The sequence below is a fragment of the Cuculus canorus genome, chromosome 1, assembly GCF_017976375.1.
Source record: "Cuculus canorus isolate bCucCan1 chromosome 1, bCucCan1.pri, whole genome shotgun sequence".
Classification (NCBI taxonomy): Eukaryota; Metazoa; Chordata; class Aves; order Cuculiformes; family Cuculidae; genus Cuculus; species Cuculus canorus.
In genome coordinates, this window is record NC_071401.1 from 16202 (window position 1) to 34229 (window position 18028).

The following is an 18028-nucleotide window of genomic DNA, read 5'->3' on the forward strand; positions in this document are numbered from 1 at the left end:
TAACCTACCCCAAAGCTGCAATGAATTGAAAGACTAGCAGAGCACTGATCTTAAGGAAGACCAGAAGCTGAATGACTCCCTAGTGGAAGGCCTGTGGCTTATATACCCCTGGGGCCTCCATACCCACCACCTGGGAATAGGGTGTGGCAAACCCCTCAAAGGCATAAATAGAGCCTGGGGAGCAGCTGTGTTTTATTAACTTTGCCTTACATTCACAGCAAGGAAAGCACTGAATGCAAAAAAGGAACTTTACTGGAAATAAGAGTATTTGCTCTTTTACTTGCTCTTTCACATTCCCCCCCTCCAGCTCTTTTTTTTTATTTTTCTCTTCTGTTTTCTCTCCCTTTTCTTTTCAGTTTTCTGTCTCTGTCCTGTGGCCATAGTTCTTTTTTCCTTTTCCATCTTTGTCCCAATCTATAGCCTTCTCTTTTTCCCCACAATTTCATGGGCCTTATCCCTGGAGTACTTTCTTTTTCTGTGCCTGCAAGTGCCTTCCTTTCTCTCTTTCCATCCTTCTCTTTTTCTCCCTATCCCTTTGTATTCCTCACTATTGTTAATCTAGTTTTTCCTTTCATTCTGTGTCTTGACAGTCCCTTTTCCTGCTCCTCTTTCCATTTCTGATCTTTTTTGCTAATCACTGTGCTTTTTTATAATCCTTTGTCTGCAGGGCTCCTAATTTCTCTGTTTTTCTTTAATACAGTCCCTTGTGGTTCTCAAACAAGTCAGCTCTACTTTATGTATCCATGTGGCTTTATAAGATTCTTTTGCTGAAATTTTCTTCTAAGATTTGCTCAGAAAAATATTGGTGAAAAGATCTCTGTGTTCATATCTTTGGGAGGTCTAAAGTGTCAGAGCTTTAGTGTGTGTTCTTCTCCTCTCTCCCTCCCTGCTTCAGCGCTCTGTGACTTAGAGGCACAGGCCCCTAGCTGACTTGCTTTTTGTACGTGCCTGGGATTCACATATCCCTGCAATTGGAGCCTGACTAATGATGTTGCAGCAGTGACTGTATTGAGTTCTGTGAGAGGAAGGGGTGTAACTCAGCTGATAAAAGCAAAGACTGTGTCTGTACTTGATGTAAATATAGGGGTTTCCCAGCCTGCCTTCTTTTGTCTGGGGACTGCTTTTATTTTTAGCTTGTCTATGACAGATTTATTGTGCTTATCAGCCTGGACATTTTAGCCTGATGACTACACAAGAGACATGGCTGCATGGGATGGTAAGACTGGTGGGAAAAAGGCAAGAAGAAGATCAATAACAAACAATTGCAAATACCCTCTAGAGTTTGCTACTTCTTCAGCTGCTGAGAAACAGGATGGTCTCTGTGACTTTGCTACTGTATGAGAGCACGACTAGGGCTGCAGTAGTGCGTTTCAGTCACCTAGTGGCAGCAGAGAGACACATTAATGGATGCGGGCTGCAGAACCACTTTTGTGTCACCCGGTGACAGCAGAGTCCCAGGTTAATTGACTCGACCACGACATGCAGAGTCAAACTTCACAACTCAGGAGAGTGATAAAGCAGGTATGTTTTATTTATAGGAGAGATTTTCTCCTCCTAGCTTGCACACCGTATTGTCTAACAAGCAGCTACTTATAGTGTAAAAAGATACATACTCATTAACGTGGGCTAGGCTACTACAATGAGTTCACTAAAAGGGCATTAGTATTACAATTATTTCCAATATTCCATTATCATAAGTCCACTCCTGGCCTCAGATGAATTGGCTGTGTTTCAAACCACAGAAACGGTTAGCCTTGGACAGTCTCTTTTCTCACTGAAGCAGAGCTACACAGCTTCTGCCTGGGCTCCGAGTGTTCCTGATAACATGTCCTTGTTTTGAAAAAATGCCTTCAATTCTTGTTACTGAATACCTGTGTTGGTTAACTCTTTCATTCTTTGTTTTAGGCTGCTGTACTGCTTTTCGGTCACCCGGTGGCAGGGAAGAGCCGGGTTTTATGACTCGGGCTGCAGTACCGCGTTTTAGTCACCCCATAGCAGCAGCGAGCCGGGTTAATCGATTTTGGCTGCAGAACCGCTTTTCGGTCACCCGGTGGAAGCAGAGACCCGAGTTAATCGAATCGGGCTGCAGTACCGCGTTTCGGTCACCCGGTGCCAGCAGAGAGCAGGGTTAATCAATTCGGGCTGCAGAACCACTTTTCTGTCGCTCAGTAGCAGGGAAGAGCCGGGTTTGACGACTCGGGCTGCAGTACCGCGTTTCGGTCACCCGGTGGCAGAAGAGAGCCGTGTTCGACGACTGGGCTACAGTAGTGCTTTTCTGTCGCGCAGAGGGAGCAGAGAACCGGAATAATAAGAGGAAGCTGCTGTCGGCAGCAAACAACAGTGCTTTCCTGCTTCGCTCATTTTTTCTTCTCTGTCCTTCCAGTTCCCCTCATCCTAGGCTGTGACCCATATAAAGATGAGAAGAGAATCTCCCACAAATTAAGTGTCAAAAGTTTTCACTTGTGCCCCTGAATGGAAACCACCATGAAAGTCAGGACTTGCAAGACTGTAAACGGCATCACTGGACTAAGTTTTATAAACAACCAGTGAGAATACCATTTATTTTAGTATTTATTCTGGGTTTTGTACATGATTAAGAATTATTTGGACTAAATCATCTCTCATCAAATATAAATGCTTCACAGTAAGATATTCTCAATCACGTTTGTGTGAAAGTTTGGCACAGAAAAGCAGCCCAGGCACCCTCTTAGTGTTAAAATATATTATTTCCATCAATGTTTACAGAAGGGTGCAGCAAGAGGAACAATTCTTTCTGACTGTACCACTCAAAATGCTTCTACAGACAGACAGTGCTGCAATGAACACACGCTCTGGGCTTGTTGAAGGGGTCACAGGGCTTGTGTTTGGGTCTCTGTGCCTAATTTTGGGGGTCTCTGTGCCTAATTTTGGGGGTCTCTGTTCCCATTTTGGAGACCACTGTGCTTGTTTTAGGGTGTCTTTGCTCATTTGGGGGGCTCTGGTCCCATTTTCAGGTTCTTGAGGCTTCTTTTGGGGTCTCTGAGACCATTTTTTGAGTCTCTGCCCACTTGGGGGACTTGGTTTTTTGGGTCTCTGAGCCCATTTTGGGGACCTTAAGCTTGGGTCTCTGGGGTTCATATTGGCACCTCGGTGCCCATTGTTGTTGTCTCTGGGCTTGTTTTGTGTGTGTCTGCATTCTTTCTTTGTGTCTCTGCTCCTATTTTTGTGCCCTCTGTGTATGCACCACCCCAGGCTCTCTATTAATCATAGGATGTCACTGTTATTCTTCTCTTCACTAGCATGTCTGTGCTTCAGGCAGAGCAGCTCCAACCAGACAAACATCCACAGATGTGCCTGGCTGAGTCAAGAGCTCTGGCTGGAAATCAGGAAAAAGAGGAAAATATACAAACTCTGGCAGAAGGGGCAGGTGACTTGTGAGGACTACAAAGATGAAGTGAGATGGTGTAGACAAAAGAATCAGAAAGGCTAAAGACCAATTAGAACTTAGATTGGCCGATTCTGTGAAAGATAATATGAAATCCTTCTAAAAATGCATCAATAACAAAAGAAGGACCAAGAAGAATTTCCATCTTTTACTGGATGCAGGGGGAAACAATAGTTACAAAGGATGAAGATAAGGGGCTTACAGCCACCTTTGCCTCAGTCTTTAATCATAACGTGAGATGTTCCCTGGATACTCCACCTCCTGAGCCAACACGGGTTCACAAAAGGCAGGTCTTGCCAAACTAACCTGATTGCCTTCTATGACAAAGTGACTCAAGTACTGGATGATGAAAAGACTGTGGAGGTAGTCTTTGAGGACTTCAGTAAGGCGTTTGACACAGTTTCTCACAGCATTCGGCTTCAGAAGCTGTCAGCCTCTGGCCTGCACAGGTGCACACTCTCCTGAGTTGAAAAGTATTTGGATGGCTGGGCCCAGACAGTGGTGGTAAATGGACTTAACTCCAGCTGGAGGCCAGTTACAAATTGGTTTTCCCAGGGCTCAGAACTGGGTCCAGCCCTGTTCAATATCTTTATCAATGACCTGGATGAAGGCATTGGGTGCACTTTTAGCAAGTTTGCAGATGACAACTAAGCTGGGTGGAAGCGTGGATCTAATAGAGGGTAGGGAGGCTCTGCAAAAGGACCTGAACAGGCTGGAGCGATGGGCTGAGACCAATGGCATGAGGCTTAACAAGGCCAAATGCAGGGTCCTGCACTTGGGGTGCAACAACCCTATGCAGTGCTACAGACTAGGAGAAGTCTGGCTTGAAAGCTGCCTAGAGGAGAAGGATCTGGGGTGCTGGTTGACAGCTGACTGAACATGAGCCAGCAATGTGCCCAGGTGGCTGTGAAGGCCAAGAGCACATTGGCTTGTATCAGAAACGGCGTGACCAGCAGGTCCAAGGAAGTTATTCCCTCTCTGTACTTGGCCCTGGTGAGACTGCACCTCTACTACTGTGTTCAGTTCTGGGCCCCTCACCACAAGAAGGATATTGAGGCTCTGGAGTGTGTCCAGAGAAGAGCAACGAATCTGGTGAGGGGGCTGGAGAACAAGTCTTATGAGGAGCGGCTGGAAGGGCTGGGGTTGTTTAGCCTGGAGAAGAGGAGGCCGAGGGGAGACCTTATAGCTCTCCAAAACTACCTGAAAGAAGGTTGTGCAGAGTAGGGAGCTGGCCTTTTCTCCCAAGTGACAGAGGATAGGACAAGAGGGAATGGCCTCAAGCTCCACCAGGGGAGGTTCAGGCTGGCCATCAGGAAAAAAATTTTCAGGGAAAAGGTCATTGGGAACTGGAACAGGCTGCCCAGGGAGGTGGTCGAGTCGCCTTCCCTGGAGATGTTTAAGGGACAGGTGGATGATGTGCTGAGAGACATGGTATAGGGAGTGTTAGGAATGGTTGGACTCAATGATCTATTGGGTCCCTTCCAACCTAGTGATTCTATGAGGCTGTACACAGGGAGGAAGAACTAAACAAGGCTCCCTTGCTCCAAGAGGAAAGGGCTAGAGACCTGCTTAGGCAAATTAGGTATTCATGTCTATGGGGCCAGAGGGGATTCACCCAATGATAGTGAGAGCTGGCAGACATGCTTGCCAAACCTCTTTGCACCACCTACCACCAGACCTGGCTGACTGGTGAAGTTCCATTGGTCCAGAGCGTGGCAGATGTTGCACCCATTTACATGAAGAGCTGGAGAGAAAGGAAACTACAGACCTGTCAGTCTGACCTCAGTGCAAGGGAAGGTCATGGAGCAGGTTGTCTTAGGTGCAACATACAGGACAACTGGGTGACCAGGCTCACTCAGCGTGGGTTTATGAAAGGCAGGTCCTGCCAAACTAACCTGATCACTTTCTATGAGGAAGTGACCTGCTTGATGGATGAGGGAAAAATTGTGGATACAATGTACCTGACCTTTATGGAAGCCTTTGACACAGTATCTCACAATATTCTCCTTGAGAAACTGGCTACCACTGGCCTGGAGAGGCATACCCTCTGCTGGGTTAAAAACTTAGTGATGGCTCAGCCCAAAGAACAGCAGTAAATGGTCTAAAATCTAGTGGGAGACTGGTAACAAGTGGTGTTCCCCAGAGCTCAGTGCTGAGTCCAGGGCAGTTCGATATCTTTATGAACGATGTGGATGGTGAGGTTGAATGTACCCTTAGCAAGTTAGTGGATAACATTAAAGGAGGAAGAAGTGTCGATCTATTGGAGGGTAGGAAGGCTGTGCAGTGGGATCTGAACAAGTTGGATCGAGGGGCTGTGGCCAATGGGATGAGTGCAAGCATTCAGAACCGTAGAAACAGTGCCCAAAGCACATACTTGTGTGTCTTGAACACAAAGAGGATGTGCAGACCAGCAGAAGATCTAAAACACAGGACACTGACTAGATAAACTACAAAACAATACAGACAGAGGCTGGAATTGCCCTGCCTGTCAGAGGCTGGTGTTTGGCTGAAAAGTAACCCTCACCCATATTTACCTGCCCAAAGAAGATTATTCCCACATGTCCCTGGTCCGCCAACTTAGCTTTCAGAGCAGCAAGAGTCTGAAACTGCCCATCACAGGAAAAGCTCAAACCACATTGTTTTGCAGAATCAAACCCAATAACCCAAAATGAATTATAAAGCAGGTATGTTTATTTCCAGAGCTGGGGTGCAAGGGGATTCTCCTCCTAGCTTGCACACCGTATAAATTTACAAGCAGTTACTTATAGTGTCAAGATATGCATAGTTATAAGCACCTACTACATATTCATAACCTTTCCCCACTTTGTATTATAACTAGTTCTGGAAAGTTAACTCCAGTCTTCAATCTGTGTAGTGCCTCCTGGTGGTCATAGGCCCAGATATTAGGGATGAAGTAAGAAGTCTTCCACACCAGAAATTTTTTCTCCTTGAACTTTGCACAGATGTAGTCTCCTCTGGCTGTTTTCAAACTCGTGAACCAAAAGCAGCCAATGCCCACTAATCATTAAACTTCTGCTAGCTTACTCGTTCATTATCAGCCTCCAAGGACTTCAAGGTGAACAGCACCAAGCTGTAATGAAAACTCCCAACCGCCATGTCTGCTTTTGCTCATCAATGGGGCCTAACTAGAGCGATTCTACTGTCACGCAGTTCCTCTTCATCATCTCCATGAAAACCAAATAGAAAACACACAATGTCCACAACCACCATCACGCTGCTGCTCACTGCTAACATCTTGTACTACACCGACACACACCCACCGCAAAACTGCCAAGGCATTCTGCTCACCTCCTGCATGCTCACTCAAAATGTCAGATGCTGCAGCTGTCATCACTTAGGGCACCTCAGATAAGAGAGACAAAATTAATGTTGCACTTGCACAAAATTAGGTTCACGCTCCTCCCTACTACCCAGATCACCTCAAATGCTCTTCCTTTTCCAAAGGCAGCTTGTGTGGAACATGCAAAACCAAAGAAACGCTCAACTGAGTTACGATGTACTACTTTGCTCTTAGACACCCATTTGGACAACCATCTCCTCACCTCTCAAACTACTTGTTGAAATGAAGCTTTGCCCCACTGAGGCTGCATGAAGAGACTGCAAAAGAAGAGCGGTGCTTAGATACGATCAAAATACACAGGCTGTGCCCAGCAATTCCCATCTCCCACTCCATTACCTGGACTATCCATCCCCCCAGCCTCCATCATCCTGTTAGGCCACGGTGAGGCACGTGCTCCAAGACGCAAACAGCAAATGTTGGTTGTAACATCATGGATTATAAAACACCTGAACAATAACCATGACTTCAGGCAACTAACCATTCCTCTCCTTGACCAAGTCTGCGCCAGGGCTACTACACCCACATAAGCAGGTCATATAGCCGTAGGTCACATATTCCCAACAAAACCAAAGCAGACCCACCTACCTATGACACTCTATGACCAATGCCATCAGTGACCTTTGCTTCACAGGATGTCCCTCTGCATCTGAAAGACAATAACAAAGAACTAACCTCTGACACGCACACTCCAACAGTAATACATAAACATCAAAGGACGGCTGTCCCTTCAAGGACATTAAGGCAGACGAACAATAACTGCTGCTTCACATAACTCACTATCGCTCTCCTCACCCAATTCAGCTCCACTGCCACTATTGTGCTTGGCTCATTGCTCAGTACTTGCAAAGTAAAAACACAAAATAAAAACCCATTATCTAGTCATATACCCATGGACCTTCTCCCCTCTTCCCAGCCTACGTCCCTCAACTTCGCATTCAGAGGGACAGGACTGAAGCTGTCCTTAGACAAAGCAGCTCAAATCACATCGGTTAAGTGGAACAATCCTGCAGTCACCAGGTTCCTCTTCTTCATCTGCAAGGAAACAAGAAGAAAAAAACCAGTGCCCAATTCTGCCCACCCCCACCCCACCCTGGCCCTCCCATCATCGCAAGCCTTTTGCTTTTACACTTTCAAATTATTCTTTATTCTCACACAGAGCACTTAACTCACATTGCGGAAGGGGAAGGGTTAACTCACACGCACAGCACCTAACACACAACTCGCATACCAGGAAGGGGGAAAAAGGGAGGGGCACTCTCAGTCCCTTCTCCCATTTTTCTCCTTTTTTATCCTTCCCTCCTTCTAGCTAGGTATTGTAAAATTTCATCCTTTGCAGCCTTCCATTCCAAAGGTCCTAAGTAAATATACCCATTTGCCGGCTCAATGGACGTTTGCAATTAAAAGGCTTCATAGGTGCATTCCTAGGATCAAGACAAACAGGGCTTCTAAACAATTTGCAAGTCCTTCAACATTTTGAGTTCAGTCCACCTCTGAGGAAGAACGTCCCCCGGTAAGCTATCCCTCTCAATTCCACTGCTACTCTGTTATACGTCAAACAATTCACAGAATATACTTATAACATAAAACACACAACATATAACAGTGATCACTCGCTTCATTCTTCTTCGGCTGTTTCCTTGGCAGGAGAGCAGAACCGCAGATCGGAACTCCGCATTCGCTTCGCACTCAATTGCGCATCTCATGCAACCACACACTCACATACAAACACTCCACAACATAGGAGAAGTTTAGAATGAGCTCTTAACGATGTTAAAATATACACGGCACCGATACTGAAGATATGCAACAGGTGTAGAAGATGATAGCTATCTCGTATGCAGCACTCCTGCTTCCTCAGCAAGGAGAACCCAATTCGTAATAGTATTATACTATAATATTATCTTGTCTATATTACCATAATCCCTCACTCCGCGTCTCCGCCTAATGAGAATCTTGGGATTATATTTTACCCACTGTTCTGCTATCACAGCAGCGAGCATCCGTACCAGACCACAACAGCAAATTCGCTGTTTTACCCAGGGGCAGGCAGTGCCACCTCCTCACCCCGCGCAAGTAGGGGATTCATATCCCTCCCTCACGGACTTATGGGGTCTTGACAAAGCAACCCTAACCCTTCGTCACCACATGAGGCATCCCATCCACGATTTACAGACTTATCCCCTACTACCCTGCAGGTAAATCCAAATTATTCTACTGTATCATACATAAATCGCATACCTGGTCTGCCCGCTGATGGTCTCTCCCTCCCCAGCGATCGAGTAGAGATGGGAGATTCTCCGGAGAAACAGCTTACTGGGGCGCGCCTTAGAATGTCCCACTCCCCACCGATCCTGCAGCCAGGCAGAGAGGGTGTCCCATCTGGGGTGCCAAATTGTTTTGCAGAATCGAACCCTATAACCCAAAATAAGTTATAAAGCAGATATGTTTATTATCAGTGCTAGGGTGCAAGGGGGTTCTCTTCCTAGCTTGCACACCATATAGCTTAACAAGCAGCTACTTCTAGTGTAAAGATATGCATAGGTAAAAGTGCCTACTACATATTCCTACCCTTTCCCCACTTCTATTATAATTAGTTCTGGAAAATGCGCTCAAGACTCACACCTGCGTAGTGCCTCCTGCAGGTCATGGGCCGGGGCCTCAGAAATGAAGTAGGAAGTCTTCTTCGGGATGAATATTTTTCTTTTTGAACTTTGTGCAGGCTCAGTCTCCTCTGGCTGCTTTCAAACTCGTGAACTAAATGGAGCCATCTCTCTGCATTCCAATGCCCACTTATCACTAAACTCCCGCTAGCTGGCTCCTTCATTATCAACTTCCAAGGTCTTCAAGGCGAAGAACACCAAGCTCTAACAAAACCTCCCAACCCCCCTTGTCTGCTTTCACTCATCAATGGTACCCAAGGTGAGGAGAAACATTATACATTCTGAGGGCCTGAAAGGGTCAAAAGCAGAATGATGAAGCCAGAGGCCTTGAGAGCAGTGTTCTGTGGGGCCTGAAAGGGTCGATAACAGAAAACTGTGCTGAGATTAAAAGCCGCTCCTCCTGGAAGGGAGGATGCGGACACAGAGGTTCTTGGCAGTATAATGCGTTTCTCCCTATTCCAGGGCCCAAGCTAAATGTATACACTCCAGGAACACCTGCAGATCTAGTTAAGGATGTTATGTGAACTCTGGACAGACGCGTAGACCCTTGTTTTGTAGAACTTGTAGAGCCTGCTTTCTCACAACAAGAATAATAATAAAGTATGTAAACAGTGCATACAAGTACGATGTTATCTCAACCAGAAGAGTATAAAAACTCCGTTTGGAGAATAAAATGTTGCTACTTGCCACCAGAGCGGTAGTCCATCTGTCGATTTAGGCGTCCCTGTGAGCTGGTCTCCGTCATTTGGTGCCGAAACCCGGGATACTCGGTTGCTAAAGGACAGGACGTCGCTCGCCTTCACGAGCCGCGGTTGGTAAGTTGGAAACGAGGGCGAGGACAAGGGTATTTTAGACAGACGACAAAAAAATGAGAATTGCTTCAAGTAACGAACGTAGTGGTTTTGCTAGCATGTTAAAGTCTCTGCCTGGTGCTAGAGGAGTAAAGATTACTAGAAAACAGATTGATCGTTTTTTAAATTTTGTGATATATGTGCATGTCTTGAGTGTTGTGTGTGTTCAGTGCCGTGTGTAATTTAAATATTCATACCATCATGCTGTTCTTATTGACCGGTCGTAAACAATATTGTATAAGCATATTAAGCTAGCTCTCAAAAGAGTGGTTCTATGTGTGTACGTGTGTGTGTGTTTAAAGCGCTTTAAACATTTGTAAGACTTGCAAATTGGGTTTTGGTTATATTGAGCCTCTGTTTTGATTAATCTTTAAAATGCAACTCTGAAACCTTTCAATCTCAAACGTCCACTAAGCCGGCAAACAGGTAGATTTACCTGGGACCTTTGAAGTGAAAGGCTGCAGATGACAAGATTTTAAAATAAATATATAAAAAAAAAAAAAAAAAAAAAAGAAAAAAAAAAGAAAAAAAAATAGAAAAAAGAAAGAAAATATGAAATACAGAAAGAAAAACAGAAAAGAAAACGGAAAAAGAAAAAATAGAAAAATAGAAAAAAGAACGTAGAAAACAAAACAAAACAAAAAAATGAAAAAAACCCCAGCCCTGTGGCTGTGTGTGAGTTCCCCCCACCACCCCCTCCCCCCCCCCCCTTACTCCTGATTTTGTTTGAAAGTGAAGGTTTTTTGTTTTGCTTCAGCTTGGGAGTTTCTATCTCTCTCTAGGGGAGTAACAGTTTATGAAGAACACTCTGCATTCCAGTGTCCCTTATCAGATCAGCAACTGCTGGGTCCTAGTGCAGACAGCCATAAAGGGAATTTTAGCCAGATACTAATGAAGACATGATTTAAGATCCCAAAAGAAGTATCCTCTGAGAGTAAAAAACTGCAAAGGAATAGAAAAGTTAATGCATTTGCACCTTTGAGAATTTCCATACAGGTAAAAACAGATAAAAGAAGCCGGGGGTAAACCGTTAACATCAAAGAACCAAAGAAACCAGCAACCCAGCATGTGGCGGAGACGTGTGACAACAGTAAATGCTCCTGCTTGGATCTTCTCTACAGCCTCCTCAATAATAAGGGATTGCAGGTTTTGGTCCTATTGGTAAAGGTTTAAGTGTTTTGGTTAGTAGGTCATTCGAGTGTCACTTTGCAAAGTCTTTTTGTGTAACCTGGTGTTATTAATTCTGATTTTACTGGACAAATACAAGCTACGGTTTATATTCCTTTCCCACCTGTGTATATCACCCAAAGCAGTTGTATTACTCAATTAATACCATTTCAAAGATTGTATTAGAGAAAATAGGCCTTCAAGTCGCACCTGGAAAAAATTCAAACCTGGAAATATCTTGAGTGGAAAATTTTGAATGCTACAATTGAACCCCAGCAAGCCAAATTGCAAATAGTAGTTAAAACAATTTACAAAAGCTCCTAAAAACAATCAATCGAGTTAAACCTTATTTGGGTATAACTAATGCAGAACTAAGTCCATTATTTGATCTTCTTAAGGGAGGACGTGGCTTTAATAGCACCTTGTACTTTTAGGAGTGATACACAACAAACTTTGGGTGAAATTGAAAAAAGCATTGCTCAGAAAAAAAAAAAAAAAAAAGCCCATAGACGACTTGATGGTCATCCAATATGTATGTTTTTGTTATTCTGTGTCAGGCATTTGCTGATCATAGACTTAAAGGACTGTTTTTATACCATATTGCTAGATCCTGATGACTGTCACAGATTTGCTTTTAGTGTTCCTTCTATTAACTACAGCGAACCTATGGACCGCTATCAATGGAAAGTTTTACCTCAAGGTATGGCTAATAGTCCTACATTATGTCAGAAATTTGTGGATAAAAGTCTTAAACAGACGAGACAGTGTTTTCCATCATTGATTTGTATCCACTATATGGATGACATCTTGTTGGCTGCTGAATCTGTCGAATTACTAGTAGCGGCCTATTCCCATATGGAGCAACAATTGGAATGAAATGGGCTGAAGATAGCCCAAGATAAAATACAGCGAACTTTTCCTTTTAGATACTTGGGGTTTCAGCTATACCCTAAGTATTTTGCACCACAAAAAATTGCCCTTTCAGTACAACACCTGACAACCTTAAATGATTTTCAGAAACTTTTGGGTGATATCAATTGGATAAGGCCATTCCTGAAACTCACCACTTCAGAGCTTAGCCCTTTGTTTAAAATATTGGAAGGAAAACCTGATCCTAATTCTCCTCGTAAATTGATGAAAGAAGCATCTCAAGCCTTGGCAAAAGTTGAGAAGGCCATGGCAGATGCTAAATTGACTTATGCTGATTTAACTAAACCTTGGGAATTACTTATTCTTCCCACTAAGTTGTCTCCCACTGGGGTATTGTATCAAGATGGAATCCTCTGTTGGATCCATGGCCGTCATAGTCAAAATGTTGCCCTAAAATCATATCCTCATAAAATTGCAGAGTGTGTAAAACAAGGGTGAAAATTAAGTATAACTTATCTTGGAAAAGAACCAGCTAAAATAGTCCTGCCTTATAAACCAGATCAAATTACATGGCTGCTCAATATGATGGATGAGTTTGCTTTATCCCTTGCAAATTTTCCAGGGGAAATATCCAGTAAATATCCATTGAACAAATTACTTAGCTTCACCACATACCATTCTGTTGTTTTCCCAACGATTGTAAGACAAGCACCTCTAAAAGACGCTTTGACTGTGTATACTGATGGTTCTTCAAATGGTCGTGCTGTGTTATTAGCACCATCTAATCATTATGTTTGGATATTACAGGACGTATCTGCACAAATGGCTGAATTATATGCTGTCTATCAAGCCTTACTGAAATATGCTCAGACTTTGAATATCATCACGGATAGCCTATACATTGTGCAAGCCTTGTACATGCTTGAAACAGTACCACTCATAAATCCTAAAGTGACTTTTATCCAACAGCATTTGAGCCTTATACAATCCCTGCTGTTACAAAGGGATTGTCCAGTTTTTGTGGGACACATTCGTAGTCATTCTAACCTGCCTGGTCCTATGGCACAAGGTAATCAAGCAGCTGATAATCTGACGAAACCACAAGTATATAACATATCCAAAGCCACACACCTACATGAATTACATCATTTATCAGCTCGAACTTTAAGAAAAATGTGTAGTATTACTCGACAACAAGCGCGATCAATAGTTAAGAACTGTCCCTCCTGTGCTCCATTATTACCTGCCCCTCAATATGGTATCAACCCTAGGGGCTTATTACCTAATGATTTATGCAAATGGATGTCACTCATATTCCAGCCTTTGGAAAACTTTCATATGTTCATGTCACCATAGATACTTTCTCACATTTTTCCGTGGCATCTGCCCTGTCAGGAGAAAAAATTATCACATGTATGTACTCATTTACTCTATTGTTTTAGTGTCCTGGGAATCCCAAAAACGATTAAAACTGATAACAGCCCTGCCTATACCAGTCAAGGATTCAGAACCTTTTGTCAGCAATTTTCCATCCAACACAAAACGAGTATTCCATATAATCCACAAGGGCAAGGAATTGTTGAAAAGTATAATCATCTTTTGAAAACTCAAATTAAAAAAATAAAAAGGGGGACATGGGGGGTAAAGGATAACCCATTTTCTTTATTATCGCATGCCCTATGCGTCCTCAATTTTTTAACATTGGACGAAGATGGTCAATCTGCTGCTGACAGACAATGGAATCATAAAATTAATATTAAGCCTGAGGTATACTGGAAAGACCCAATGAATGGAAAAATGTATGGTCCTGATCCGGTACTGATCTGGGGCAGAGGGTATGTTTGTGTTCTTCCTACAGACGAAACTTCGCCACGGTGGATTCCGGAAAGGCGCATCCGACATGCCAAAAACAAGAATGGGGAAACTACGGCGACGAATGCAGAGGCTGTCGTTGAGCCGAGACTGGGAGACGGGGATTCGATTATTAGCAATGTTGCTGAGCACCCTATGGCTGTTACAACACGGATGTAAGGCAGAAACATATTGGGCCTTTGTTCCCAACCCTCCTGTTATCCATCCAGTTACATGGGAAGAGCCGACAGATATTCCCATATATAATAATCAGACTATGTTTATGGGACAATATTCTGATAAACATATTGTGATCTTTTCAGCACGTTTTAATTTTTCTGGAAGGTTAGATGGCAATCCAATGTGTTTTCAAATCAATCGTACCGAATCATCATGTGAGGAGGTGATTATCCAACATGACTGGGACACTAATGTGTCATGCAGAATATCGTACTATTTGTGTAACCCCAGTAGAATATAATTGTACTATGTTTTCATGGGATAAAATCCAAAGTCACTTACAAGGCATTTGGAATAATGCTAACACCTCTCTGGATTTGGATAAATTAAAGCAACATATTCAAGATATGTTAAACTCCCATAAGGTAGATCTATCAGTAGCCAAACAGGCAGAAACCTTTGTTAATGCTTTGAGATCTGCCTTTCCATCTTTTGAATCTTTTAAACAAGGGATTTATGGCTTAATAACAATTGCTATTGTAATTCTTTTGGGACTACTTGTCTGTCCATACATCTTAAGGCTTATCATAAAACAGTTTCGGCAAATAGTCGTGGACATGAAAAAAATGAAATTGGAACACATTAAAGATAAACCGATTCCGCTTTCAATTTAAAAAGAAAGGGTGAAATGAGGAGAACCATTATACATTCTGAGGGCCTGAAAGGGTCAAAAGCAGAATGATGAAGCCAGAGGCCTTGAGAGCAGTGTTCTGTGGGGCCTGAAAGGGTCGATAACAGAAAACTGTGCTGAGATTAAAAGCCGCTCCTCCTGGAAGGGAGGATGCGGACACAGAGGTTCTTGGCAGTATAATGCGTTTCTCCCTATTCCAGGGCCCAAGCTAAATGTATACACTCCAGGAACACCTGCAGATTTAGTTAAGGATGTTATGTGAACTCTGGACAGACGCGTAGACCCTTGTTTTGTAGAACTTGTAGAGCCTGCTTTCTCACAACAAGAATAATAATAAAGTATGTAAACAGTGCATACAAGTACGATGTTATCTCAACCAGAAGAGTATAAAAACTCCGTTTGGAGAATAAAATGTTGCTACTTGCCACCAGAGTGGTAGTCCGTCTGTCGATTTAGGCGTCCCTGTGAGCTGGTCTCCGTCACCAAGGCATGTCCGGCATGCCTTGAGTGCAAAGAGGACATCAAGACCTGCAGAAAGCTTAAGACTTGGCTCACACACTACAGAAACTAGATGACAAGAGACACGGGCAGGAAGCCCCGCGGAAAGACGTAGAGATGCAGAGGATGCACGGAACAAGTCCTGGAACAGGGATCCAAGAAAATGCATGTCTAACGAACATCTAACGGATGCCGACGCAGGCTGCAAGGCTGCAGCAAGAGACAACAGACCGGAAATTTCCAAATGACAAGACCCATCCACGCTTTAGGATTGTGATGCAAGAAGAGCAGTGCCCGATCGACACCGCATTGATGAGTACAAGCATTTGGGGCCCTAGAGACGATGCCCGAGGCATGTCCCACATGCCTTGAAAGCAGAGAGAACATCAAGACCTGCAGAAAACTTAAGACGTGGCACACAGACTACGGAAATGAGACAACAACAGACACGGGCTGGAGCTGCCCTCCCCATGCTAGTTTTGGGCTGAGAAGTCGGCCCCTCTGCCTTTGCCCGACCAAATGGGACTCCCCCTGCATGGCCCTCTCCCTCTACGTTACCTTTAAAACCCCTCCCTGCCATCCCCAACCTTCTTCCCTCTTCTCAGCCCCGTTCGCTCAACTTAGCTTGCAGAGGGCCATGACTGAAGCTCTCCTTGCCCGAAGCAGCTCAAATCACCTCGGTTAACTGGAACAATCCTGCAGTCCCCAGGTTCCTCTTCATCATCTGCAAGGAAACAAAAAGAGAAAAACAGTGCCAACCATCAGCACCACACCGCTCAGTGCCAACATCTTGGACTACACCTCCACCCCCACTGCAAAAGCGCCAAGGCATTCTGCTCACCTGCTCCGTGCTCGCTCAAACATCAGGCCCTGCAGCTGCCATCGGCTGAGGCACCTACAGTTCCAAGAGACAAAATTACTTTAGTGCTTGTGAGAAAGTCAACTCTATCACATCCCTTCTCTCCACGATCCAACCTCACCTCAGACGCTCATCCAGTTCCAGAGGCAGCCCCATCGGCAGCAGCAAAAAACACAAAGTCTCAGCTGAGTAAAAAAACCCAAAAATTCCTAAAGTAACTGAGCACACTTAAAAGCAGCAAAGACTTGAAAGAACAGCAGAGCACTGATCCCAAAGAAGATCAGAAGCTGAATGACCTCCAGAGGGAAGGCCTGTGGCTTATATACCCTTGAGCCTCCCCACCCACCACCTGGGAACAGGGTGGGGTGAACCTCCTCAAAGGCATAAATAGGGCCTGGGGAGCAGCTGTATTTTATTAACGGCCTTATGTTCACAGCAGGAAAAGCACAGAATGCAAAAAAGGAATCTTAGCAGGAATAACAGCATATGTCCTTTCAATATAATATTGTGCTAGTGGCGTGACTAGGTATTGAATATTTTAGGGTTGGACTTCTTGGTTCTTTGTATTTATAGTGCTGTCATACTACTTTTTTTTCCTTGGTTTTCCTGTATTCCTCTTCTTTTGTTTTTCTGTTCTGTCTTCTCTCCTTTTTCTTTCAACCCTTCTGTCTCTGTCCTGCACCCGTAGTACATTTTTCCTTTTCCAACTTTGTTGCAATCTGCTTCCTTCTCTTTTTCTCCACAATTTCACTGGCCTGATCCTTGAGTTCTTTTTTTCTCTGTGCCTGCAAGTGCCTTGTCTTCCTCTCCCTTTCCATTCTGCTCTTTCTCTCCCTATCCCTTTGTATCACTCACTGTTGCTGTTCTAGTTTTTCCTTTCATTCTGTACCTTCACAGGCCCCTTTCTTGCTCATCTTGCTATTTCTGATCTTTTCTGCTAATCCCTGCCCCTTCTTTTAATCCTCTGTCTGCATGGCTCCTAATGCCTCTCTTTTTTTAAACCAGTCCCCTGCACTTCTCAAACAAGTCAGCTCTTCTTTATGTACCCACATGGCTTTATAAGATTCCTACTCACTCTGAAATTTTCTTCTAAGCTTCTGCTCAGAGACGTGTTGGTGAAAAGATCCGTGTGTTGATATTCAGGATGCCTAAAATGGCAGAGCTTCAGTGTATTTTCTTCCCCTCTCTCCCTCCCTGTCCCAGTGCTCTGTGGCTTAGAGGCACATGCTCCTAGCTGACTTGCTTTTTGTACATGCCTGAGATTCACAGATCCCTGCAGTGCCAGCCGACTAATGATGTTGCAACAGTGATCGTATTGAGTTAGTTCTGTGAGAGGAAGGGGTGCAACTCAGCTGATAAAAGCAAAGGCTGTGTCTGTACTTGGTGTAAATATAGGAGTGTCACTGCCTTTCCTCTTATGTCTGGGGTCTGCTTTCACTTTTAGCTTCTCTGAGCTAGCTTTATTGTACTTGTCAGCCTGGACATATTAGCCTGACGACTACACAAAACATGTAGCTGCATGCAATGGTAAGACTGATGGGAAAAGGGCAAGAAGAAGATCAGTAACAAACAGCTGAAAATGCCCTTGAGAGTTTGCTACTTCTTCAGCTGCTGAG

General features: G+C 44.1%; 1 long non-coding RNA gene across 2 annotated transcripts; it reads right to left on the reverse strand.

The window, feature by feature from the left end:
• Nucleotides 1–6228: 6228 nt before the first annotated feature.
• On the reverse strand, nt 6229–16540 carry LOC128851007 (uncharacterized). Of its 2 annotated transcripts, XR_008448296.1 has the most exons (5): nt 16395–16540; nt 16230–16277; nt 9024–9197; nt 7122–7817; nt 6229–7042 (listed from the first exon to the last, which is right to left on the reverse strand). It is a non-coding gene; the product is annotated as an uncharacterized LOC128851007 (long non-coding RNA). The 2 variants fall into 2 exon arrangements; XR_008448295.1 differs by having other exon boundaries at nt 6229–7817.
• Between the last annotated feature and the right edge of the window lie 1488 nt (nt 16541–18028).